We start from the raw sequence: 14104 nt of genomic DNA, 5'->3' as shown, positions 1-14104 counted from the left end.
GTTATGGGTGTTCAGTACCTCCAAAAATCAGAAGAGTGGTTGGGGGAGTTAATTTGATGATAGTGCTATCGGTATGTATATTCAAAGCACAGCATGGGTTTTAAGCCACTGACTCATTAATTGACGGGTACTGCATAGCTAAAGCACAATATAACACATAAAATTTGGGGGATAATTTCTGGTTTTAATCAGACTATTTCTTGGCAAAGTTACAACATAATTAGGAAGTGTTAATTCATAATAAAGAACCTTATGAATTAGGTAGATCCATTACTTAGTCTCAATTATAAATCAGAATAAACACAGAACTTCACTGCAGGTGTCATCCGCTCAAAACAGCATGGCAGGATTTGCTGTATTTAACGGTGGGTATCTGGAATTCCTGGATTATTTTTGTAATTCCTGTACTACAAAGGATGTATCTTTTACCGCCCCCCTCCAATAGAATAATGCACTGTGGACCAGAGAGATCATAGACAGCCTGTCAGTAACAACTCTATTGTTATGAGGAGGGATTCCTCCCACTACCCACTGCAATCCCAAATACGACTGCAGAAGCATATGGGGCCATTAACAGCCTGCAGGGTCCCAGGGAGATTTATTCATAGATTCATGGATTCTAAGGCCAAAAGGGACAACTGTGATCAGTGCCATCCTTACCCATATGCAAAGTACACAGCTGCGTAGGGCACCAGGGAATTTGGGGCACCACATTTCCTGGTGCCCTAAACAGCTGTGTACTGCTCCAGCCCCTGCCCTGCCTCTTCCCCATGGCCCCTACCCCTGCTCCGCCCCAACTCTGCCTCTTCCCGCCCCTGCTCTGCCCCCTCTCCCCAAACGACTGCTGCAAGGGATGGGTCTGCACTCACCACATGGTAAGTGGAGCGACCTGGCCTCAGCCTGCTTCACTCCCCTGGCTCCCAGCCGTGCCGCTGGCGAGTGCTGAGGGGCAGTTCCCCCTTGCCCCCCAAAGGCTCAGAGCCAGGGGTGCACAGCGGAGCAGGCTGGGGCCAGTTTCCCCCCTTCTCCCTAGCCCTCTCCCCATGGAGGCATGCCCCCCTCCAGGCCCCATAGGGGGGCTGTGTAGGGCATCAAAATGGCTAGGGATGGCCCTGATTGTGATCACCTAGTCTGACCACCTGTGTAACACAGACCATCGAACTTCCCCAAAGTAATTCCTGCATCATACCTTTTAGAAAAACATCCCGTCTTGATTTAAAAATTGACAAGTGATGGAGAATCCACCTCCACCATTGATAAATTGCTCAGAGTGTTAATGACTCTTACTGTAAAAAAAATTTACACTTTATTTCTAGTCTGAATTTATCTAGCTTCAACTTCCAGCTATATTGAAGAGTGTATTCTCATTATTTGTTTCCCATGTAGGTACTTACAGACTTTTATTGAGTCACCCCTTAGCCTTCTCTTTGTTAAACTAAATAGATTAAGCTCCTGGAGTCTATCACTATAAGTCACACTCTCCAATCCTTTAGCAATTCTCATGGCTCTTCTCTGAACCCTCTGCACTTTATCAATATCCTTCTTGAATTGTTGACACCAGAAGTGGACACACTATTCCAGCAGCAGTCGCACCAATGCCAAATACAGAGGTAAAAAACTTCTCTGTTCCTATTCAAGATTCCCATATGTGCATCCTAGAATCTCATTAGCCCTTTCGGCCACAGCAGCCCACTATGCCCCCAAACCTTTTGCAGAGTCCCCCATGCTGTTAGTATGGCCCAATTCTATGTTCCTAGATGCATACATTTACATTTAATTATATTGAAATGCATATTGTTTAACATGTGCCCAACTTACCGAGTGATTCAGATCGCTTTGTATCAGTGACCTGTCAGCTTCCTTATTTAGCACTTCCCCAATTTTTGAGTCATCTGTAAACTTTATCAATCATAATTTTGTTTTCTGTCAGGTCTCAGATAAAAATTTTAAATAGCATAGGACTAAGAACTGATCCTGGTGGGACCACACTAGCTTGATGATGATTCCCCATCACCCTTACATTTTGAGATCTATCAGTCAGCCAGCTTTTACTCAATTTAATGTGTGCCATGATGCTGGAACAGGATGACAGGGAATGGATCACCGGATAATTGCCCTGTTCTGTTCATTGAATCATGTGGCACTGGCCACTGTCAGAAGAGAGGATACTGGGCTAGATGGACTATTGGTCTGACCCAGTATGGCTATTCTTATGTTCTTATGTTAATTTAATATTATTCTACTTTTTTAATCAGAAAGTCATGTGATACCCTGTCAAATGCCTTAAAGAGGTCTAAGTATATTACAGCAACACCATTACCTTTATCAACCAAATTTGTAATTTCACCCCCAAAAATCAAGCTAATTTGACAGGATCTAGCTTCCATAAACCCATGTTGATTGGTATGTATTACCATATATACTTGTTCATAAGCCGATTTTTTTTATTAAAAAAGGGAAGCATCAGAGAAGGGGGTCAGTTTATGAACAGGTATAGGAGGGAGAGGTGGGACACAGCCCCTCCCCCCCAACAAAGGGGGCAAGAAGAGGCAACACAGCCAGCAGAGCCAGAAGGGGCCAGAGTCTCTCCATTTCTGCCCAGGCTGCTGTCCCCCCAGCCTCCACAGCAGCTGCAGCTCTGGGGCTGGTAGGCTTCAGCCATGAGGCCTGGCCTGGCCTGCCGGACCAGGCTGCGGCTGCACTGCCTGCCCCTCCCACTGGAGCAAGCTACCACCATGCCGCTTGGCTACCCCCACTAGAGCAGGCAGTGGCTGCGCCGCCCAGCCTCCCAGAGCAGCTCTGGCCAGGCCAGAGACATCCTCCCCTGGCCTGCCCTAGCTAAAGTGGGAAGGAATGGGATGGGGAGAGTCTGGGGGTCCCAGGCTAGGGCTGGGGTCATGTGGGAAGTGGTCACACGAGTTACTACCCTGGCTCCCAGCTTCTCCCTCCCACCCCAAATTTCCCTACCGGTTGCTGTCCCGGTCCATGAGGGTAAGCCGCTGGCAGGCTGGGACATTTTCTTTACTTAGGTTTACCTCTGTGCCTGCGGACACTCGAGATAAACAAACTGTCTCAGCCCACCAGTGGCTTATCCTAATGGCCCGGGAGCCAAAGTTTGCCGACCCCTGAATTATAGGGTCGGCTTATGAATGAGTCATAAAAATTTCCATTTTTACTTATCCATCTTGGGTGGGGAGGGGTCGGCTTATAAACGAACTAGCTTATGAGCGAGTATATACGATATATTACCCTCCTTTAATTCTTTATTGAGTCCCATATTAACCACTCCATTATCTTGCCCAGGATTGATGTCAGATACCTGGATCATCCTAAGCACCATGTAGGACCACAATATGGGCTTCCCACAAACCCCAGCATCAGAGAGGTTCCTGGGGCAGTGCTGTAGTACATGCTTCTGTGGCCATTCTGGCTTGCACTGCAAGCCACAGGCAACCTCCAGGGTTGATCTAAGTTACACTGGGGGCCCTTTTGGCCCCCATAGGAGCCAGAATTGGGAGTTTGCCAAGTTCACTTAAAGCCATCTTTGTCCCCCGTATCCTTGTGCTACACCTCTAGGAAGCACAGCACAGAATTTCAGCTATATAGTTAATGCTGAGCTAGAATGGCCAGTTTAAACGCCTTCTCCTGCTCCCACTGAAGTCAATGACATAAATCTCTGAGGTCTATAGGTAGGTTACTGCAGCAGAAATGTACCTTTGGGGCTAAAGCTTCTTGTGTTTGACCTCAGGTTATAAATTAATTTTTAGGGAAAAGTCTAAAAATGCGTTCAGCGTTAATACTTTGAAGTCAGAGGAATACTGAATACTTTGAAGTCAGAGGAAGTGACAATTCAGCTTAGAAACTGTTCTGCCACTGTGAGGCATGGTGTCCCTAGCCAAATTTCAGCTCCCTCTTTTATGCGCCCTGCTGTATGCTTTTCTAGCCAGCTACCAGCCTCTATTCTAGCCATAGCTGCATAAATACAGGGGTCGATCCTGCAAAACGTAGCATCCATAGTGAAAATGAGAAATCCCGCTGACATCTATGGCAGTGGTCTCCAAAATGGCGTGCGCAAGATGATCCATTGCAGGGCGCAGTGGGAGGAGCGCTGTCAGAGGAAAATGGCGGTACGGCAGGAGTGCTGCCTGAGGGGCGGGGGGAAAGGCGGCTGGAGGAGGGAGGGAATGAGGGAATGGGGAAGCTCCCCTCCTCCCCCCCCGTCCAGGCAGGGCCACCTGAAATGCAGGGGCTTTAGGGGCTGCAGGGCCTGGGCTAAGGGGGCCCCAGGGCTCTGGCCTGCAGCTCTAAAGCCCCTTTCAGAATGTGGCCCTGAGTTCTCCATCCTGTGAAGGAGCAAGGGCAGCCATGCAGCCAGAGGCAAGAAAGAAGCAGCGCTTTCCCCTTCAAAGCCAGCCAGAGAGAAGCAGCACTTCTAAGGGGAAAGCGCCACTTCTGTCTGGCCGCTGGCTGCGTGGCTGCCCCTGCTCCTCCTGAGTCCTCCACCCTGTGCTCACAGGGCTGCATTTCTGAAAGGGGCTTTAGAGCTGCAGGCCAGAGCCCCAGGGCCCTGCAGCCCCTAAAGCCCCTGGATTCCAGATGGCCCTGCCTGGGGCGGGGTAGGTGGGAGCGCCCAGAATCGTGGCCGTGGAAGCGATGCTATGCTGTGCAGAGCCACCTGCACACCCCCGGCACCAAACAGGAGCTACCCCAGGTAAGTGCTCTGCACCTCCTGCCTGCCCCAGCCCTGAACCTCCTCCTGCCCCCTCACTGAGTGCCCTCCCGCACCCTAGCTCCCTCCCAGACCCCGCACCCCACCCTGAGCACCTCCCACACTCTAACCCTAATCCAGACCTTTGAATAGCTGTATCATAAAGTGTTAAACCAAGATTTTCAGAAATAATGAAGCCTATTCAATCACATTGCTCACTAAAAAAATTACTATTAATATTTTTTGTGAGAGCAAAAAGTATTGTTGTACTGTTAATTTTTTATTTTATTTTTAAAATATTGTTATTTCATCTCTATCTCATCCTTTTTTAATTTCTATTGGTGTGTGTTTACGATGAACATCATCTATTAGTACAGTCGGCAGGAGGGTCCCACGGCCGGAGTTTGCCCACCTCTGCCCTATGCCCTGCTCTCAGTGCCACTCCATGCCGGCCCCCCCGGGATGTTTCATGGGGGTGCAGGGTGACCCTCACTTCATCCCGCTTCCAGCTCCTGACATTCTGGGGTTGTCCAGGGGGAAGGGGGGTGTCTACCCCTGGGGCTGCCCCCCCAGGCTTCCCCCCCCAATCCCCACCGTCATCATTCTCCCTTCTCATTGGCCACCACTCTCCTGAGGCTCCGCCCAGCCAGACTCGGCCCCACGTCCAGTCCAATGAGACGCCCCCTCACCGCAGCTTCCCACCTACGGGCTGGGCCCCGCGTCGGGGTTGGCTGTTGCCGCGGGGTCACGTGTCCCCGTGGGCCCAAGGTAACTTTGGCACCGCCCAATAAGGGCTGGAGCTGTTGCTGGCCGTTTCAGGCGGCTGGGAGGACCGCAACTTCCGCGGGCCGCTCTTGGTTAACGCTCTTGGGCAACTTCCTCAGCAGCACCCGTCTAGCCGTTGGCTCCGCCTTCTCTATGACTTCCGCGCCTGGGCCTTTCGTTTGCGGCCGCGCGAGCCCAAGGCGCGGACGGGTCCGGGTCCGGGTCCGGGTCTGGGTCTGGGTCTTGCTTCGCTTCGCTGGCGGTGGGGCCTGGAGCCCCCGGCCTCCTTCTCCCCGGGGCCGCCAAGAGTGCTGCCGGGGCGGGCGGGGCTGGGTGTATGTGGGGAGGGTGAATAGTGGGGGCTGGCAAGGGAGGTGGCAGGTGAGGTGGGGGCCAGCAAGGGGCATGGGGTGTATGTGGGGAAGGTAAATAATGGGGGCCAGAAAGGGAGGTTGGGGGGTGTAGTGTGGGCAGAAGGGGGTTGGAGTGGAATGTAGGGAGGGTGAATAGTAGGACCTGTGAGGGGGTTTGTGGGGGAAGCAAGGGGGATGGGGTCAATGTCTGTGGGGAGGGTTGACAATGGAGGCCAGCCAAGGGGATGGGGTGAATGTATGTGGGGAGGGTTAACAATGGAGGCCAGCCAAGGGAATGGGGTGAATGTATGTGGGGAGGGTTAACAATGGAGGCCAGCCAAGGGGATGGGGTGAATGTATGTGGGGAGGGTTAACAATGGAGGCCAGCCAGGGGGTGGGGTGAATGTATGTGGGGAGGGTTGACAATGGAGGCCAGCCAGGGGGTGGGGTGAATGTATGTGGGGAGGGTTAACAATGGAGGCCAGCCAAGGGGATGGAGTGAATGTATATGGGGAGGGTTGACAATGGAGGCCAGCCAGGGGGTGGAGTGAATGTATGTGGGGAGGGTTGACAATGGAGGCCAGCCAGGGGGTGGGGTGACAATGGAGGCCAGCCAGGGGGTGGGGTGAATGTATGTGGGGAGTGTTAACAATGGATGCCAGCCAAGGGGATGGGGTGAATGTATGTGGGGAGGGTTAACAAAGGAGGCCAGCCAAGGGGATGGAGTGAATGTATATGGGGAGGGTTGACAATGGAGGCCAGCCAGGGGATGGGGTGAATGTATGTGGGGAGGGTTGACAATGGAGGCCAGCCAGGGGGTGGGGTGAATGTCTGTGGGGAGGGTTGACAATGGAGGCCAGCCAGGGGATGGGGTGAATGTATGTGGGGAAGGTTAACAATGGAGGCCAGCCAGGGGGTGGGGTGTATGTGGGGAATGTAATTGTGGAGAAGGGTGTTGGGGAGTGTAGTGGAGGCAGAGAGGGGGAATTGGAGGAAATGCACATGGGGAGGGATAGCTCAGTGGTTTGAGCATTGGCCTGCTAAACCCAGGGTTGTGAGCTCAGGCCTTGAGGGGGCCACTTAGGATTCTGGGGCAAAAATCAGTACTTGGTCCTGCTAGTGAAGGCAGCGGGCTGGGCTTGATGACCTTCTGGGGTTCCTTCCAGTTCTATGAGATAGGTATATCTCCATATATTTATGTGATATGAGGATCACCAAGAGGAATGGGAGTAGGAAGGAGGGATACTTTATTCTAAGTCTAGGCTCCGGATCTCACTGAGCCACCGGCCTGCTGTATAACACAGTTCCTGTTGATAGTGTATGTTGGCCCTTAGCTCTCTTTCAGGGGTTTAGGTGGTTTATAGAATCAGTGGATGCCCTAATGCCCGCAGCATGGTGGTTTTTGCATCATAGATGGAATGAGGCATTTTGGTGAGTGGAGACAAAGACTGACTTGCTCTCACAGGCAATGAGAGAGGTTTATTGTCTACCTACTGTGACTTACTGTTTCTCTACTATTCTGGTTTTGCTCTGTGATCATGTGTCTACAAATTTCTTGCCAGGGTTTACCTCTCCATTGCCTAAATGAAGGAACAATTTCCACCTCCATCTTGAATTGTACTGGGGCTAAGGTGCATCAAATTCATTTCTAGCAGCACAACTTATATGAGGTAACTTTTTAACCATTTAATTAAAGTTTGACTTAGGACTGGCTGTTCCTTCCTTGGCAAGAGGCAATTGTAGAGAAGCACAGGAGTATGGCAGGCTTTGTAGAAAGCACAGGGTCTGGGAAAAGGCTGCTGTGTGGCTGGGCGCTTGGTGACACAGCCTTGTACCAGTCAGCCTGATCTCTTGCCCTAGAATAATCCTACGCAGACTCCTTTCTGGAGTTTGTTCTGTGCAGTAGCAGGTGTGAGCATTCTTGCAGCATTTTGATGGTCATGTATGATACTGCATACAAAATCTTTCCAGTTTAAATCAAGGAAAAACATATGGTTTACATCAGGGGTGGGCAAACTACGGCCAGGGGGCCACATCGAGCCCTTCAGATGTTTTAATCCGGCCCTGAAGCTCCAGCCAGGGAGCAGGGTCTGGAGCTTGCCCTGCTCCTGCTGGGGAGCAAGGTCAGGGGCTTGCCCCACTCCATGTGTGCCGTGGCTCTGCATGGCTCCCGGAAACAGCGGCATGTCCACCCTCTGGCTCCTACACATAGGGACAGCCGGGTGGTTCTATATGCTGCTCTTGCCCCGAGTGCCGCCCTCGCAGCTCCCATTGGCTAGGAACTGCGGCCAGTGGGAGCTGCAGGGGTGGCGCCTGCGGACCAGGCAGCATGCAGAGGCACCTAGCCTTGCCTCCACATAGGAGCTAGAGTGGGGACATACCGCTTCTTCCGGGAGCTGCTTGATGTAAGCACCACCTGAAGCCTGCACCCCTGACCCCCCTCTCATGCCCCAACCCTGATCCCCCTCCTGCCCTCCAAACCCCTTGGTCCCAGCCTGGAGCCCCCTCCCACACCCTGAACCATTTCTGGCTCCACCCCAGAGCCCATACCCCCTGCACCCCAGCCCCCAATTTCATGAACATTTATGCCCTTCTGTACAATTTCCATACCCAGATGTGGTCCTTGGGCCAAAAAGTTTGCCCGTCTCTGGTTTACATAGTTACAGTTCTTTATTTAGTATTAATCTCTGTTCTGAATTTTAAAACTCTCAGAGCTGAAAGAGCCATTGCCTGACAAACAAGCTCTAATGTTTAATAATCAGACTTAATTTTTATAGATCACATTTTTTATTTTCTTTAACACTGCTGATTTCCAGTACCGATAGAATAATAATCTAGTTTAATAATCAGACTTAATTTTTATAGATCACATTTTTTATTTTCTTTAACACTGCTGATTTCCAGTACCGATAGAAATCTGTGGATTTAGATTCTCCCACATAGAATTCCATCCCTGGCTATTTATCTTAAATTTAAGATTTAATTTAAAAAAATAAGTGTTTTGCCTTCTGATTATATCCCTGTGTGGTGCCATCTTAACTGGAGCTGCGGACAATAGACACGGGTGCTGTGAACTGGCCCCATATGTCTCAATAATAATGCTGGAGCCTGATGATTTACCATGGTTTGTGTGGAAGTTCATACTTTTCCCTGTTAGTCATTCAGTTAGTGCAGTGTTTCCAGCATACTTCTAGCCTGACATATGCTGACTCTATAACAGTGTTAGTATGAACCATATTTTAAAAGTGCAGCTTGCATTGTTCCTTTGCCAGTATAAATAGAACCTAACTCCCTTTCCTTCTACTCCATTGTAGCCAGCATAATAAGCAGAACAGTGGCTTTTTGAAAGTCGATAATATGTTTAACCCTGTACAGTACCTAGACAAAAACATGGTCCCTGCTTCAACAGGTGCCGGGGGCGGGGGGTGCTTGTAAGCAGACAGACAACATCCCAGTTTACTGAATGAGGCCTGAATTCAAATATTTTTAAAAAAACTCAATTAGTAGCTCTGTTGGGTCATCACTGAAGATTTCATGAAGGAAGTGTGCTTTAAAGAGGGATTTGAATAGTAGGAGGAGCTGTTGAGGGCCCAAGTGTGGAGGATTGTCTTTGGCATGAGAACTACACACTTTGAAAGAGAGAGCCAGGAAACAGGGCTAAGGAGACACTGCTTCTCAGATGCTGTTAGAGGACATGACTCTAGACAGTGAATGTGCCTCCTTGATACCAGAAGGCCAGTTAGGAGGCCTTTGTTCTCCTGGTTTAACATCTCAAAGTCCTCCCTGAATCCTGGGTAAGGTTAATGTAAAACATCCACTATTGCAACTGGCTAGCAGAAGGAAAACCCAGTAGAATGCTTCATGCTTTTCTGGACCAGTTAAACTCTTGTTCATGAGAGTTAAAGTTCCAGCTGACCTCCTACCCTCCCGTTAACTGACCTGCACCTGAGACTGGTCTTTAGCCACATAGTGGCACAACCAAGAAGATGGAAGGCTTGTCCACACTTGAAAGTTAATGCAGCTGAAGACAGAATGTGAACCTAAAGCGCAGTCGTCATTCCTGACCAACTGCGTGTGTGAACATTCTTATTCCGGAACAAGAGTCCCTTGCCTCTCTTTAGTTTAACCACTGTGAATTAAGCTAAACGGGAACAACGCATTCCTGTTCCGGAATGAGTGTCCACACATGGAGTTGACCAGGGATAACTCTGTAGATACACCTTATAGTAAACAAGACAAGTGCAGAAAACATGTAACAAATTAACAGGTGTCTGTGGATTTGGTGAACTGGGTATTAAAATCCTCTCAGAGAGGCAGAGCCCACATAGGTGCCAATAGTTAGGCTTGTCAGTATTCCCTAAAGGAAACTCCTGCTGCTTTCTCAAGGCTTAATTGCCACTAGACACTTAGTTCCCCTTGAGAGTGGTGATAGAAACCCAGCAGAGTCTTGATTGGGAAGCAAGATTGAGTGTTCCTTAATCATTCTAGGGTATCAGTTTGACCATGTTGGTTGGTTGATCGTCGCTGGCTGACACAACCTTTGTATTTGTTGGAGCTTTGGTGGCTGAGAGGTGTCTCATTACATTGACTAAAACAGGCCTTCAGCCCCTTTTGAACAGTCAGTTGCTGCAACAACTGGCCCGTCACATGTTAATAAAATAGTAGTTCTCCCCCAATAGAAGGTGGCATTAATTAGAGGCAACCATTTTGTTGAAGTAGGAGGAGAATTGGGGACCACTAGTTTCTCCAAGTGAAGAAGTGGCAGGTGGCCTCTTGGCAGTGCTGTAGCAAGGAGAATTACCTTCCCTTTCCAGGCAAAGCATTAAATTATGACTCTTTAGGAACTGGGACACCTCAGAACCAGTGTTAAGACTGAATTATTAGTGGTCTTTTTCATCATAATGTAATATTGGTAATCATAATGTAACTTATCTGGCACTTGGCACAAACCAAGTAATGTGTATAGAGTACATCCAAAAAAGCAAGTAAATGGGTACTCTTCCAGATTGCAATAAAATAAAATTGATATACTGCAAAGTAATTACTATCTTAAATAATGAGCACTTGTCATATTTTCCTAAAATAAATAAAAAAAGCAGCTGGCTTAATCTATCCACTTTTTCACTGAGATTCATAGCAAAGTTTCAGCAAATACTACAGAATCTCTTTAGCTATCTGTCCCTCTTTTCTTTTTCTTTTAAATAACTTGGGGGTTTGGCGAGTCTGGTATTAATCAGACAATGTACAACCAGGTATAACTTTAATGTTCTAAACAAATACTATATCTCCTGTTGTGACTATAATAGTGATGAGATCTGACACAACAGTCCAGTAGAGACCAGGAGAAAAGTGTTACCACCAGGGTCGGTGCTTCCATTAGGCGACCCTAAGGCAGTCACCTAGGGCGCCCGGATTCAGGGGACGGCATTTTGTGCACTCCCCACGGGGCGCACAGGAGCTTCCAGTTCCGCTCCTGTTGCGCCACCGAAGGAGGGCCTTCTGCTGACATGCCGCAGAAAACAGCGGCAGGCAATTGAGCAGCTCAATGACTGCCGCTGTCACCTGCTGCATTTCGGCGGAGGGTCCTTCGGCACTATGATGGGAGTGGAACCGGAAGCTCCAGCGCGCCCCATGGGGAGCGCACAAAATGCCACCCCCTGATTTCTGCCTAGGGCGCCAGAAACCCTGGCGCCGCTCCTGGTTATCACTCAAATAACTTCTTAATCCAGTGTGTCACCAGGCATGTGTATTGCAGTTCTGAATAGCTGAAGCACAGTAGGATCTTCAAAAGTGCCTAAATTATCTAGGAGCACAAATCCCACCCTAATCTGCACGTGAGGCTCTAGTGTCCTAAGCTTCATCTCTAGTAAGTCTGCAACTACATTCTAGTTAAAACTTAAATGATACTCCTAAAATATAGAAACTTCTAACAGCAAAATGTCTTTTGACTCTCTTAAGTGTACTGTGATTAATTTATGACACTGTCCCTGACTAACAGCTAAACTCTCTCTTGTCTAGGTGCTCCATGGTATAAAGATAAAACTCTGCTGATTAGAAACTGGATGATCATTCTGCACTGCCTCCTGGGTAACTATTTATTCAGATTTAACTAAAAATGTCTATCCAGAACTTTAGTTGCAAGCACTGGAATTAAACATATACGTTAGGGCTAATAAAGTGCAAGATCATAGGCTTCCAGTTGACCAGGAGAGGGCAGTGTATTGGAAGCTCAGCAGTTAGTGAACTCTTCACTTGCTTGCTGCTATATGGATTAACATGCTCTGTTCAGTTTTCTTACTCTAAAAGTCTCTTTCCTTTGATCTGGCAAATGCTGCTCTTCTCTGGTGTACAAACCAACATGCTTCTGTCCTGTTTACTTGTACAGAAAAGCATATATCCAGCAACCTGAGTCCTGAATAAAGCAGATCTGTTTATCACTAACGGCAATATCAAAATGCATTTATAATCAAGGACATACTTCCAACATTTGATAAGGGTATATTCAGTGCATTGCATTGTGGGAAGGTTTGGATTCTCAACTCGCGGAATACCTCAAGTTTTGGGCATACTCTTCATTTCCAAAGTGAAGTTACAACTAGTTAAATATTTAAAGGGTACTAGGCAAGATAAAGTACTACATAAGAAACAAGTGTTAAGACATTTTTCCCTCCACCCAGCATACAGTGTAGTACAACTACTTATAAAAGTTGTTGTTTAGTGGCTGTTGTTGAGAGATTTGTTTTTGTTGTAGCTTTTTCTTCCTTGCAAGCCAAAGTAAATAGTTAACTTGGAGACCACCATGTATAAAAATATTTAAGTCAGAAACTTTAAAATAACAAGCCTGTGAGCATACACAGCAGCAGGGGAGAGGAAGGCTTTTGGTAAGGAGAGTGCTGTCACTTTTAGATTATCTTGGTGTAACTCGATATAAAATTTCTCCATCTGTTAATGTAAAATCTCACTTACCAGTTACTAGTATAAGAGTTTTTAACATGAATAAAATACTTGCAGGTCCTTATGTTAGGTAGTTTAGTATATACAAGGTTAGTATTGTGCCTGAATAGCTCACCTGGTCAACATCCAGAAATTCTCTTCAACCAAAGTAGTGGAGGGGTGCATTTGTACCTTTGTCTTGAAATTGCCTGAGTTCAACCATACTTTGGCACTCATCTAGGCTAGCGTCATCTTGAACCAGGCATTCTGTATTTGTGGCAGGTAGGCTGAGAGTTACTAGGCCACCTTTGTTTACGGAGTGGTAAACTAATGGGCCGTTTTGGTGCGGGGAGTACTTGCTTGCAGTCTTGGAACTCTTTTGTAAATGTGGTCAACCGGTCATCAGACCTTTATCTCCTGTGAAATGTGCTCCATCTGCACTTGTCCAAAGAGCAAGCCCCCCTCTCTTTTAAATCCTGCATCAATATCTTTCACAACAGAACTTCAGAGCATCTGCACATAAGGGCTTCAGTGCATTTTGCATCCGCTTCATTAAGCAATCACAATGACTTGCAAATGTCACCCTAAGCTGAATGTACTTTCTAAGTTTGCTTAGCTGCTCATTTTGCACTCTGCACAACTCTGACCTGTCTGTATGTGAAGCTTTTGAACTGTGCTCTTGTGCTCATCTGTGTGTCCTGATTATTTCTTTCCAGAGGATTTGACTGGAAGATTTCACCATAATAAAGGAGCAGGATGCCATCACTTCAGCATGACTATTCCTGTATGTAGTCTTCTAACTTGTAGAATGTGGCTTTGCATAAACACATGAATAAAATCTAACTTTCAAAAAAGATTACTGTAACTCTTGTTTAAATTCCTGCCATACAACATGCACAAGCCAAAAGAGGTCCTCAGCTCTGCAAGTTTCTTCTGCACTTCTGGCAATGCTAACTTTTGGGAAGTGGTGTACTTGTGGCAAATGGGACACTTCCTAGCACTGATGTGGTGCTTTGAGGGTTTGTAGAAGTAATTCAAACCTTGCTGTCCTTGAAGAATACTTCAAGAATTTGAGAATATATTCTTGATGTGGCACTTCTCATTTTCTCCACTAGAGGGTGCAAAGGTATGTTAAATGGCTGAATTGCAACTGAACAGAGCCCATCCAGAGACTTTTAATGAGAAAAGCATGCAATGGGGCGAGAGCTGGTTTGGGAGTACTTTCCAGTTAAGGAATTCTCTATTATCTCAATTGGCTGTTGTCCAGGATGGATGTAGATTATGTAAGGGGCCAGCTGTCCTGAAAACGAAATCCACATGACAATACAGTGCTGCATGTTGTGCA

General features: G+C 47.6%; 1 protein-coding gene and 1 non-coding gene across 8 annotated transcripts in view; both read left to right on the top strand.

The window, feature by feature from the left end:
• The first annotated feature begins 5526 nt into the window (after positions 1–5526).
• SEC14L1 (SEC14 like lipid binding 1) overlaps positions 5527–14104 on the top strand; it is a 107134-nt gene continuing 98556 nt past the window's right edge. For 6 of the 7 annotated variants that reach the window (XM_030533904.1, XM_030533910.1, XM_030533903.1 and 3 more), the window contains exons 1-4: positions 6950–7257; positions 7389–7496; positions 11845–11913; positions 13476–13543. The gene's annotated coding sequence lies outside the window, so the exon portion shown is untranslated. Of the gene's footprint in view, positions 5736–6949; positions 7258–7388; positions 7497–11844; positions 11914–13475; positions 13544–14104 lie in introns of those variants that run through there. The other variant, XM_030533905.1, reaches the window with a different exon arrangement.
• On the top strand, positions 7607–7788 carry LOC115635832. The gene has a single exon (XR_003996708.1).

Source organism: Gopherus evgoodei, chromosome 15 (genome assembly GCF_007399415.2).
Source record: "Gopherus evgoodei ecotype Sinaloan lineage chromosome 15, rGopEvg1_v1.p, whole genome shotgun sequence".
Taxonomy (NCBI): Eukaryota; Metazoa; Chordata; order Testudines; family Testudinidae; genus Gopherus; species Gopherus evgoodei.
This window is presented reverse-complemented; position numbering and strand designations above follow the sequence as displayed.